This window comes from Pteropus alecto, unplaced genomic scaffold, assembly GCF_000325575.1.
Source record: "Pteropus alecto unplaced genomic scaffold, ASM32557v1 scaffold35, whole genome shotgun sequence".
NCBI classification, from domain to species: Eukaryota; Metazoa; Chordata; class Mammalia; order Chiroptera; family Pteropodidae; genus Pteropus; species Pteropus alecto.
The window spans coordinates 13,274,076-13,286,101 of record NW_006437828.1 but is presented as its reverse complement, the minus strand read 5'-3'; positions in this window follow the sequence as shown (position 1 = coordinate 13,286,101).

Below are 12,026 nucleotides of genomic sequence, written 5' to 3'. Positions count from 1 at the left end.
TGCTGCGGGGGGGGGACGCTGAGGGGGGGCTGCCCTTCCGTCCCCCGCCTGGTGGCATCGGGCTGGTGCCTCCCCCTGGTTCCGACCCGGTTTCCCCCTCACGGGAACTGTGGGCCTCCTGGCTCCTGTCCTCAGCCCACGTGTCACAGGTTTGGGCTGCAGGCGACAGAAGCCCAACTCGACTCAGCTGGAAAAATAAAAAGGAATGAAAAAAAAAAAAGCAAAGCAAGAAGCAAGAATGCGCGTCCCAGAGCCCGCGTGGTGCCAGGACCCGGGACTCCGTCTTCTCGGTGCTGTCCCTCCCCGTGCTCGTCACCTCCTCCAAGAGGAAGGTGCCGACCTCGCAGTCCGGGCTCGCGACCTACAAGACGCCACGGGGGAGACCTGGCCGCTGGGGTTCGGGGACGGGACAGGTGCGGTGTGTGTGTGGGGGGTGGGGGGACCGCAAGGACCCATCGCAGGCAGGCGAGGCTCGGAGGAGCACGGGGTGCTGCAGAAGTCAGCGCGACAGCGCGCACGGGGCCTGGCCTCAGGGAAGCCACGGTGCAGCCTGAGTCGCTTCATTGGGTCACAGAAAATCAACAAAATCCACGCTGAAGAGTGGAGTCTGCCCTGCGGGCCGGTGCGGGGCCTCCCCGGGGTGCGGGGCCTTCCCGGACGCCCTCACGCCGTTCTAAGGGAAGTGAGGTCCTTCCTTCCTTCTAACCGGGAGAAAGTGCGCATCTCAGTGACCCTCACACACACACACACGCACACACACACAGACGTGCACGCACACACACACATACACACACTCACACACGCACACACACACGCACACACACAGACGCGCACGCACACACACACACGCACACACACCCTGTACATGATCTGTATATATGTTACATATACACATATATACACACACGTGTAAAAAATTATATATGTGAAATACTGTTTTTTAGTTGCTACTTCCTTATTGATCAAGGAATCGCAAACATAATTTAAAATCTCCATCTCATGAACGCTGGACATTTAGTAGGTGAAGTCACATGGATAGTGTGCTTTTTATCCTGTTCGGAAGATTTAACTTTATTTAAAAATTTCTACTGCTATCAGTATTCGACTATTACGGGGTTAGCTGGCATCCCATTTTGCTTTTGGCTATGGTTTTTGTTTAATAATAATTTTTCTAAAGAAAGGAATATTCATTAATGTCGATAATATTTTATTCTATTATGAAACTTTCAGCTCCATCCCATGAAGAGACCACAGATGCCAAGCACAGTGAAGTTAAACTTAAATGTACTTATCGTAAGTCATCTCCCTGCCTCCCTTGTGAATCCATGATGAAAGCGGAGTGATTTGCATGTATAAATGACTTTCCTCTACAGAAAAGCTATATGACACGGGGTTTAAAATATTAAAGATTCATAAGGAAGATGTCAAATACCTGCACACCTAGCCGACAGAGGGCCATGTGCCATGGCACTTGCTGTAAAAAGGTTTCCGTTTTCATTAGCTTCAGCGTATGTAAGAAGTAGACAAATGAATGATCGAAATTAGAAAATGTCAAAGATGTATTTAGAATATTGAGCTATATTATTTCTTTACATCGGTATTAAATCCAGGGGAAACAAATCACAGATAAAATGACATGATAATATATCGTCTACATTTAATTTGAAATTTTACATATGGCAGCATCTATTGTTGAATTTTCCTTAGCTAATTGGTCTTAAACTGAAATAGATAATTAAGCACATTCTGGACGATTAACTAGTTTATATTTTAGGTATTTGCCTAATTAGACATTTCCAAAACTATTCGTTAGCTTTGGTTCATCTTTCTACAGCATTCTATTGTGATTTTTAAACTATTTTTCTTCAATGTTTCCCTTTTTGAAGTTATTTCCATAAGGATGTTAAAAAACACACAATTTATTAAAACCATTGCTGTGGCCTTTTTTCCTTACTCTATAAAGAGAATTATTATATTGTACAGTAATAGGAATTTCAATTTCTTGGAACACATTAAATGCTTTAATACATGGACACACACAGAGGTAATTTTTTAAAGGGAAGAGTATATTTCTGGTTACACAGAAATAGAGAGTTTAAAATAATTTCATCTTTAAATTTTCACTTAACAATAGTCCTTTTCCCTGTAGATCAAATTTAAAAGAAAAATGACCATTGGACTCTGGGTCATTGAACTCTCAAAGTGTTGGCGTTTCTGAAGCTGGGCAAAGCTCACAGAAACATATTAAACGTGACGCTGATAAGTACAGTAAACACGTACCCCCGGGGAAGGGGTAGGTGGCCCTCGGAGCGACGGCAGAGAAACCCAGGTGAGCATCTGGGAACCAGGCCGATGGGGGAAGCAGCCCAGAGACCCCTGGGCAACATTCATCATGCAGAAGGAAAACTGCCTGAAGGAAAATCCACAGTGCTCTGTAGACAGATCAGAGGGAATGAAACTAGAATCTTAAAAGCGATAGAGCTGTTCGGAAAATGGAAAGCGACCCTGTGATGTACGTGACTTGGCTGCGAAGGGTATTTTCACTGTCATGATTAGTACCGGTCTAAGAAAAATTACGGAAAAAGGGAAGGAGGAAAAATGCAAAGCACTGTGGGGGAGGGGAAGGGCGACCGCTGAATCTCCACCTTCCGTCACCAAAATGCAATAACTGTGGTCACAAAATCAAAGTCATTAGCGATTAAAAGATGATATTTACACTTAGAGAGGCAAAGAACAAAAATTAATTAAAAGAATGGAATGTGTCACCACAGGAGGAAGTGCTGGGGGCTGCTGCACCTCGCAAAGCTCACTGACGCTTTAAACTATCGGCAAGTAGGACTCTACCAGAAATAGAAGCCAAACGAAAAATGAAACCATAATAAAGGAATGCAATGATATCTTAATGGCTATAAAGAGTTTACGCATTTCCTAAACTTAAATTTACTTCCGTTTGAGTAGCAGAGCTGGCCGTGGATATTGATCAAAAGGACAAAACAAAGCCTAAGTTTTTTAATATTCTCTAAAATACAAGGAGAGCATCTGAAGACAGAGTCTTGAAGGCCGACTACATAGAGTAAACATATGTTAAATTAATAGGTTCATAAGACCAAGTGACCAGCACAGGTCTGAATCTTGATGGTAATTGATCCGATGATTCCGAGGTCCCAGTTATCTTTAGGAATAAAACATACACCCTCTGAGAGATGCTTCTTTGTTTGAAGAACAACATGACAAAGCCACGCGACAGTCACGGTTTGTTCCTACTGAATAATAGAGCCGTTTGGACACCCTTAATGACATCAATTAGAGTTTTATGCATAATTAAATTGTACAGCTAATTAGTGCACAATAAAATAAAAAGGTCAACTGATGAATAATGCAAATTCTCCACTTGAATAGGAAAATGCCATTTCGAAGGCAATGACTTCTATGCAATGTCATTTACATCACCAAGCTAAAACCGCTCGTCACTTCATCCCAGGTCCAGACATTTTAATTTATTTTTAATTAGCTAACTAGAGTATAGGCGTGCAGGGAAACGAACAGAGAAGTGATTTATTTACATGCCAAGATCCTCCACCATTGGGTAATCCTTGCGAGCAGCTCGAATAGTTCATGACACAACACGATGCTCCGTAATCACTATCCCGCACCTGTAGCGGTGTCCCTACCCCCGTGGCAGTAGGTTGACACAACTAAACTCCTGTTCCGCATAGTCACACAGTTTGTCTGTGTTTCTAGACTATCTTGGTAAGAACTGGATTCTTGGAATAGAGACGTGTCATTCTATGTCATTCGAGACTGCTCGAGAAGACTCCATTATTTCCTTTCGGGTGGTCATCCGAGAGTGTGACAGTACCAAGGTCACAGCGACACGTGTAGTGTCCTGGTCTCGGGCGCCTTCAGCGCTGAGAGTTTAGCCTTGTTTTCCTTCATCCATTGCTCTGAGATTTGACTGCACCGTGCCCCTGTCTGTGCTGGCATCCCTGGCAGACTTACGACTCATTAACAATAATATCCATTACGTTTTAAACACAATCAAACTGTAAAAAATAAAATTTAACTGATTTTAGTATATTATTTTGAAAATGAATTCCTATAGGTACTATAAAATATAAAAATATAAAATTCAAGAGACACAAAGGATATACAGCGAAAACTATAGAATTTCATGGATTTTACAATGTGCGTTTTGTTTTTTAACATTTAAAATGCCTGAAGTTGAAATATTGGGCTATGTCTTTACGCCTGGGACCAGAACTCCCTAAGCTAATTTTTAAACGTTAAGTAAATCTGATGTGCACTTGCTATCATCCCCCAGAGCTGAGACCTGGACGCAAACGGAAAGACAAGGACTCCTCGGCGAGTTCAAGAGGTCTTGGCAAAAGCGCACACGTCCCTCTGTGCGTGACCAGCCGCGCTCGGCGCCGGTCCGGGCGAGCAGAGCGGAACCAGGCGGGATTCGGCAAGGCGGGCATCTCAGAGAAAACGCTGCTTCGGCAGCTCTGCAGTTCGATGAACGTACCCCAAGCAGGGGCGCGACTGAACAGAAGTCGTGAAAACGCGCGGCAGGGCAGAGGTCGGGGTGCGGCCGGGCCCCCCACGCGCCTGCAGCCCGCTGGTCACGCTCAGCCCTCGGCTTCCACGGCCGCCCGCGCGCTGGCCGCTCCGATCCCGCGTCTCACGCGTTCGTGCATCCGGAGCTGCGCGCCATCACCACGTCCGCGGGAGACAGTTTTTCCCGCTTGTCTAACACGCAGTTGAAATTTCACAGCGCCCCAAATGGGCTCAGAACTTGCTTCTCCTCTGTGAACCGTGCGGATTTTCACGCAGTCGCTCCAGACCCGGTCTGGAAGCTGCGCCAACACGCAGTTGAAATTTCACAGCGCCCCAAATGGGCTCAGAACTTGCAGTGGACCCGGTCTGGAAGCTGCGCCATCCCCTTTCCCCCGCGAGGACCATCCATCATCGGTGGCAGGGAGCTGCCCCTGAAGGGCCTTTGGTCTCTGTTCCCGCCCCCACCCCCACCCTTACAGCCAAACACCGCGTCTCTGGCCCGATCTCCGCCATCTCTCCCCAGCTAAGAAATCCTTCACAAAATCCATGGCCCTTGCTTAAAAACCTAAACGGGTCATTCCGTTCTCCCGGTTAAAAGAATCCAGTGGGTATCCATGCTCAGTGACAAATGCTGCCGTCCAGTTAGTTCCACGCCCTCCTCTGGGGCGAAGCGAAGCAGAGGGAGATACCGTGAGCAATAATCGTGACGATTCCCAGACTACATGGGCAGCGTGGACCGTCTCCGCGACTTAGAGCCAAGCTCCGCGTTCAGGAGAAGCGGGGCGAAGGCGTAACCGTGAGACAGCGGTCGTCACCAGCCCCTGACACAGCGACGGGCCCTGCAATAAGCCCGAACGTCGCGCCTTGTGGACCCAGACCCTTGCGAACCTTTCCGGCTATGGGACGTCTAAAAAATGTCTCACCGCCTCGCTCTCCGTCCCTGTTCTCATGTGTGTGACGAAATCCTTCCATTCCTCCCGGGGCGAATCGGCTAGAATCATCCTTGCTCTGCAGCTGACTGGTTTTTACCTAATTTGACGTGTTTATTTGAATACTACTTTCATAAATTGGGCATCCAGTGGACAGGACAACAGAAAACGGGCACGTGTGGCTCGGCCTTCATAAAAGTGTGACATCGACGTGTCATCAGGGTCCAGGCGGAGACCACACCGCAGGGTCGTTCCCACAGGGACTGTTTCTACCCCTAAGGATCGCGTGCCAGAGAGAAAAACAGCAGTGTGCAAGCACATATGTGCACACGCATGTCAGTGAAACGTGTGTGCTTGTACACATGCACATGTATTTCATTTACGTGTGATATTTATATCGTAAGTCGACAGTTTACCATCTAACTATTTAATGCGACATTAAGAGAAACTTAACATTATAATGCTCATTTGACTCAACAAGAGAAGGGAAACTGTAACTCACGACCCCCATGATGGCTGCGTGAATCAGAGGGCACCACCTGGGGAGCAGGGCTGGGCCAGCTCGGCCCACCGCGCCCCCGACCTAGTGGGCAGTCTTTGCTCTGGGGTCCCCACTGGATGGGCGGAGATTCATCAGGTCTGCTGCGGTCTGGGGCGCTCCCTGGTCCATCTGCTGGCCCTCCTCCTCCTCCTCTTCCTCCTCCCTTTCACACCCGCCATCTCTGCCTCCGGCCTGCAGACCCCCTGCCGTCCCCCTAAATCCTGCCTTCCAGCCTTCGCGGGCACTCTCCCTCCGTGGTGTTAATCTCTGTGTTCAGTGTCCATCTCAGAGTGTTGGGGGAAAGACCGCACTGTGTCCTGCTTTCTGGACGAGGCACCCGCATTGCTGTCTTTACTGAGCCCCATGAATCAGGCGGCCAGCCCTGCAGAGGCTCGGGCGACATGAATCAGGGACCCCACACTGGACAATAAGCAATAGCAGTGACGGAGAGGGTGCAGATTCTGCAAACTGGCGTTTGGAACACAGGCCCGACACACGTGGTTTGTATTTCAACGATAGGCTTCTTATAGTTCGCAATATTTTCAGAAACGACCTGCCCGAGCCTTCCCTGACTTCAGTGGAACAAGCCCTCAGGTGTCTCTGCAGGGAGCTAACTTTACTGAGAAGCCCAGGCCCTCCGGTCTTCATTGGCAGGAGGCAATGTCGGTGGATGTCGGTGGGACACAAGGATCTCGTGAGTCACACAGCCCCGCAGAATGTCCGAGACACTGCGCTCACATCCGGGAGGAGCGTCCTGCCACCTCCGAGTCCCAGGGAAGACTTTCTGTGAGATGTGACACATGAATGCCAACCGAGTCCCGAGGGATGAGGGCTGGGACCTGGGTGGGGAACGGTGACATGTCACTCCCTGCGGCGCTGCACGAAGCCGGCGGTGTTGGCGTCGGCTCCCGCCAAGGCCCCCGCACCGCAGCCCGGCGGGCGCCCGGGCCGGGACAGAGAAGGTCGGCGGGGAAGCTGTCTGCGGGCTGCGCGGGAGCGTTTTTAATAAACAGGAGCTGCGGGGAGGCGTGGGAAGCCGCCTCGGGGACGCGCAGAAGCGCTGTCGCCCGCCAGACGTTTCCCCTCTCGCTTTGCTGACAATAACTCGCCGCGTCTCGGCACAAACGGCCCCCATGGCGGCTGCACCGGCGCAGGGCGCCTGCGGCCCGCTCGCGGCCCGACCGTGTCTGCCTCGCGGTGACACTTGCGACAGGAGGGCGCCGTGTCTGAGTTTCCCCGCTGAGACTCCGGGCCTCTCCGCTCCGCCCGCTTCGCGTGATCTGTCGGCTGTAACGCAGAGGTTTTTCGACGCGCGAACCTGCGTGTTCCGCTCGCTGCTCTGTCTCTGCGCCGCGGGCTTGTGTTGGGGCCCGGGCTGCGGCGCCCAGGGGACCCGTGCTGTCCCCAGGCCCGCGCGTCCCTCCCTGCCCGGCGCGGAGGGCGGCCCTGCTCAGAACACGCGCCGTCGCCCTCCCGTTTTCTTTTTCTCTCTTTCTTCCTTTTCTGTTTCTGTTTCTGTTTCCGGTCATTCCTGTTTCCACAGATGTCGCCTGCCACACTCGGTCCGTTTTCATTGGATCCATCTATGGCTGGCAACGTGCCTTGTCTTCAAGGGCAGCAGGACCAGGTGTCGCTGACTGACAAGAGACGTGGGACATTTCCAGCTCCGCGGTGGAGACATCGCCTGTCGTGGGCTGTCACCAGGGCCGTGACCTCTGACCCGCACTGTTCCCGCAGGTCTCTGCGCTGAGCGCTGGGTGTAACCCCTGCTACGACCTTGGGGTCCTGTCAGATGGAGGAGGGGGGCTCACAGGACCCGGCCCCTGAAGGCCTTCTGACTAAACTGCTCCTACCTTCCGGCCCCCTAAATCCCCCTCTAAGACACTCGTTCTTAGGAACTGTCCCACAGGTGATGGCCTGTGGCATCTGCGATGCCTGGTGGTCTTTCCTCCCAGGGGACCCCCACCCCCAGAGCCTCCACCACCAGACGTCCTGCCCAAGGTGCAGGAGGTGGCACGGTGGCGTCACTGGGGACAGGTGAGGTCGGGGACAGGTGACATTGGGGACAGGTGATGCCAGGGACAGGTGAGATCAGGGACTGGTGAGGTTGGGGCCAGGTGACACCGGGGACAGGTGATGCCGGGGACAGAGGAGGTCAGGGACAGGTGACGCTGAGGACACATGATGCTGGGGACACGTGACACCGGGGACAACCTCTGTAAGCTCCAGGCTCCACGCCAGCAGCAGCCTCCCTTCCGTTCCCGTCCCAGAGCCCGAGCCAGCGGGGTCTTACCGGACACAAAACCAGTCGTGTCACCCCTCGCTTTAAAATGTTTGGTGGCTTCCGGTGACCGGGGAAAGGTGGGAAGAACATGTCCCCTCCCCACGCCCCGCACTGTCCCGCAGCCTGCTCCGGTCACTGTCAGCTCCGGTGCCAGCTGCCGCTCGCCCAGCCCCAGACCCCTGCGGGTGATGACGGTCGCAGCCCGGGGGCCACGCTGCTGACGGTGACATCCCGGACCAGCTACAGCGAACGCTCACTGCCGCCACCAAGACGTTCCTGCCCACTGCCCTCCCTTTCTTCACGGCAATTACCACCCAGAATGTCCCGCACCGAAACCCTTTAGACAGCTGCTCCTCTGTGGCAGCCAGCAGGGCGCCATCGACCCCAGAGGCCACGCCCCGCCTGTGCTTCTGACCTCAGGACAGGCATCCGGTGACCTTAGCACTTTCAGCAGCGTCTCCAAGATGCCCAGCTCAGTGCAGCAGGCCATCGACGGTCACCGCTAACGTCCGCCTTCCTTGAGCTGCCTGGGAAAGTTTATTTTCCTGCTGTTCTGGAACCTGGAAATAATGTTGAAAAATAGTGTGTGTTGCAAATATTTTCTCGCAATTTTATTTCTTTCTTGTTATGGAGTGTGTCGTTTTACAGGCTATTTCATTTTTATTTAATCAAAGCGATGAATTTTCCCCCAAGTCTTCTGTTTTTTATTTTCCTTGGGAATTCTTTCTCTGCATCGTTTTTCTTCAAATATTCTGTTGTATTTCCTTTGAGTATCGTAGCGATATTTCCTTCGCGCGTAGCTTTCAACTGATCTAAAATTTTGCTATTTACAGCTACTAAATGTTTGCTTTTTTTCCCTAAGTGCTCTGTTGTGCCCTTAAAAAAAAAAAAAAAATCTTTGAAACATTTACTCCCCGCTCTTCATAGGAAGCGGATTCGCGTGGTCGATCAGAACGACTGTGCTCAGGCCCGCGGAGAAGCCCTCCACCTCGCCGGCTTCCGACGCTTTCCCTCACTGCTGTACTCACTCGCTCCGTGCAGACAGACGCAGGTGTCACCCCTTATTCCTCACGCCCCCTTTCACGCCCAAAGCTGTATTCGGTGCACAGCGTGACGATCCTTCCCCACCCAGAGCAACTTAGAATGCGCTCGCGCCGCCCGCCTGTGTGCGCGTGTCTCTGCCTCCGCCAGCAACGGTTCACAGGGGGCGGAAATTAGTAGTCTGTGATAGGAATTGCCGCGACTTTTACCAATTTTTCCTTTATCTTTTGATTGACATGTGTTTTGATATGGAAACATGTTTAGTTTAAATTGTCAATATTTTATGGCGCCTGTATATGGAATCATTGTAAAAAATGTTATTCTTTACCCAGATCGTTCGTTTGTTAAAAATCTCTTTTATTATAGTACCGTTATGGTTTTGTTTTTACCTTTAAATGTCTAACGCATTTATAGTTCATTATCTTTCTCCAGATCATTACCCATTTGCCCATTACAATTTATTAAAATATTCAGACACTCGAAACTAACATAATGTTGAATGTCAACTCTGATTAAAAAATAAAAATTAAAAAAATATCTATATATATTTACCCCTGCGTCCAGATGATTTGTAGGGTCCTTTACCCTACGTTAAATTTCTCTATGCATTACTCCTTCCTTAGATTCTATTGCTCGTCTCGTATGTTCAAATGCCAACACTATGGTGTAAACACGAAGTTATTACGGGGGTTCACGGTACGTTTTAAGAGCTGGTAGGGCCAGTCCTCACTCAGGGTTCTTTAAGGTTTTTCTCGACTACTATTGCTTTTTTTCTTTCATGTTTATAATTTCACACACACACAAAAGTTTATTTATTCGTGCCCTGGGTTCATGATAAATTCGCGCACGAGGAGTTTCGAAATATTCGTGGTAGAGAATTTCTTAGCCCAAAATCTAGTCTGTCTCCTTCGTTATTCAGTCCTGTTCATAGAGACGTAACGCGGGGACGTAAGGTGGGGACGTAAGGTGGGGACGTAAGGTGGGGACGTAATGCGGGGACGTAACGCGGGGACGTAACGTGTGGGACGTAACGGGGACGTAGCGTGGGGACGTGGGTTCGGTCCATTTTATTCGTAGCTTTCTTTTAAGAAGGTCATGTCTTTGCCATTATAAATGGGGTCTCCTGTTCTAATTTATCTTTTACTTCTCATTATTTTTACACGCAAAGGCGATTAATTTTCTTTAATTATTATACGCCTCAGTAATGTATTGGATTCTCTATTGCCTCTCAGTTGCATTTATAGGAATATAGATCTTCCATCTGTTTGCTCCTCCTTTAAAACTTTGTATCTCTATTTCAATTTCCCTCTTGTCTACTTGCATGGGCTAGTGTCCCCGCGAAGGTGGCCGGGGACACAGGGGACAGGAGACCACCCTTGTCAGGTTCCTGACTTGGTCAGGACGCCTGCGGCGATTCTCAGGTGTCGACGGCTCACCCAGCTCAGCAGGCAGAGCGCAGGGACGATCTGTTCCCCCACGAACTTGCTCCGCTCCAAACTGTTCCAGTTTTAGAGTTTGGCACGTCGTTGAGCCCCGTGAGGAGGTGAGTCTTTGTCGCTGTTTCTGTTTTTGATTTTTATTTATTCGGCATATGTCTGTTGTGGATTTAGACACCTGCGTGAAGACCCTCCTTTCTGAACTGTCTTCGTCCTCCTTCTACCACTCTGCGGACGAGCTCTTCTCCTTCCCGTTAAATTGGACCAGAGAATGTCTGCGGGCAGTGAAATATGTCACTTACGCCAAATCCTGTCTCTATTATGTGGCGCGGCTGGGATTTAAATCCAAATACTTGTGACTACAAATGCCATTTCTATACCAACAATCGTACCCATTTTAGAGAATAACGGAGAGAAATGGTACGAGAGCCATAGTGAGATCAAACCATGGAGGTCTGGGAACAAGGGAGAGCGCAGGCAGGTGGGCCCGTGAGCAGCGTGCGCGCGCGCGTGTGTGTGTGTGTGTAAGGGTCGCGATGCACCGCGTCTCATCGCACGGGGTGTGGCGGGGTCGGAAAGGTCCAGAGTTGGTAACGGCTCTGAGATTAACCCCTTTTACATAAAATACGGGCCAAATATAAATACTAATTTGGGAGCTCCTATTACGGCATAGCAGTTGTTTAGAACTGACATAGTTACCGAGACTGTATCATACAATAACAATAAGAGCAATGCGATATCCAGGGACTCGGCTTCGTTTAAAATTTAGAAACCATAGTCAGGTGGGTGGGGATTTCAGCATTTTGATTTGCGTAAGCAGAGGCCAGGCGTGACTCAGCGAAGGCCCCTCATATAAGGAAGTGGCTTATTTTAGGAAGGGAATTAGGGATTAAAATCTTTAAAACGATTTAAAAGGTGCGAACTTCACTGCAGAGACACTGGGTCGAAGTCAGGATCGTCTGCCTGGAGCAGAGCTTAAGCCTCGCTGGAGGCCGTGGGGCCACCTGTCAGCAGACCGGTGAGCTCGTTTGTCTCTGGTCCCTGGATAGGTGTGCAAATGTTTAAGCCAGAAGTATATACACACTTTTAGGTCTGCGGTCTGCGGGGACACGGCTCCTGTCTGCGGGGACGCGCGCTCCGGTCTGCGGGGACGCGTGCTCGGGTCGGTCCATTCTGCGTCTGCACACGGATTCATTCTGTCATTCCTTCCATAAACTGACGTCGGGGAAGCTTTGTCA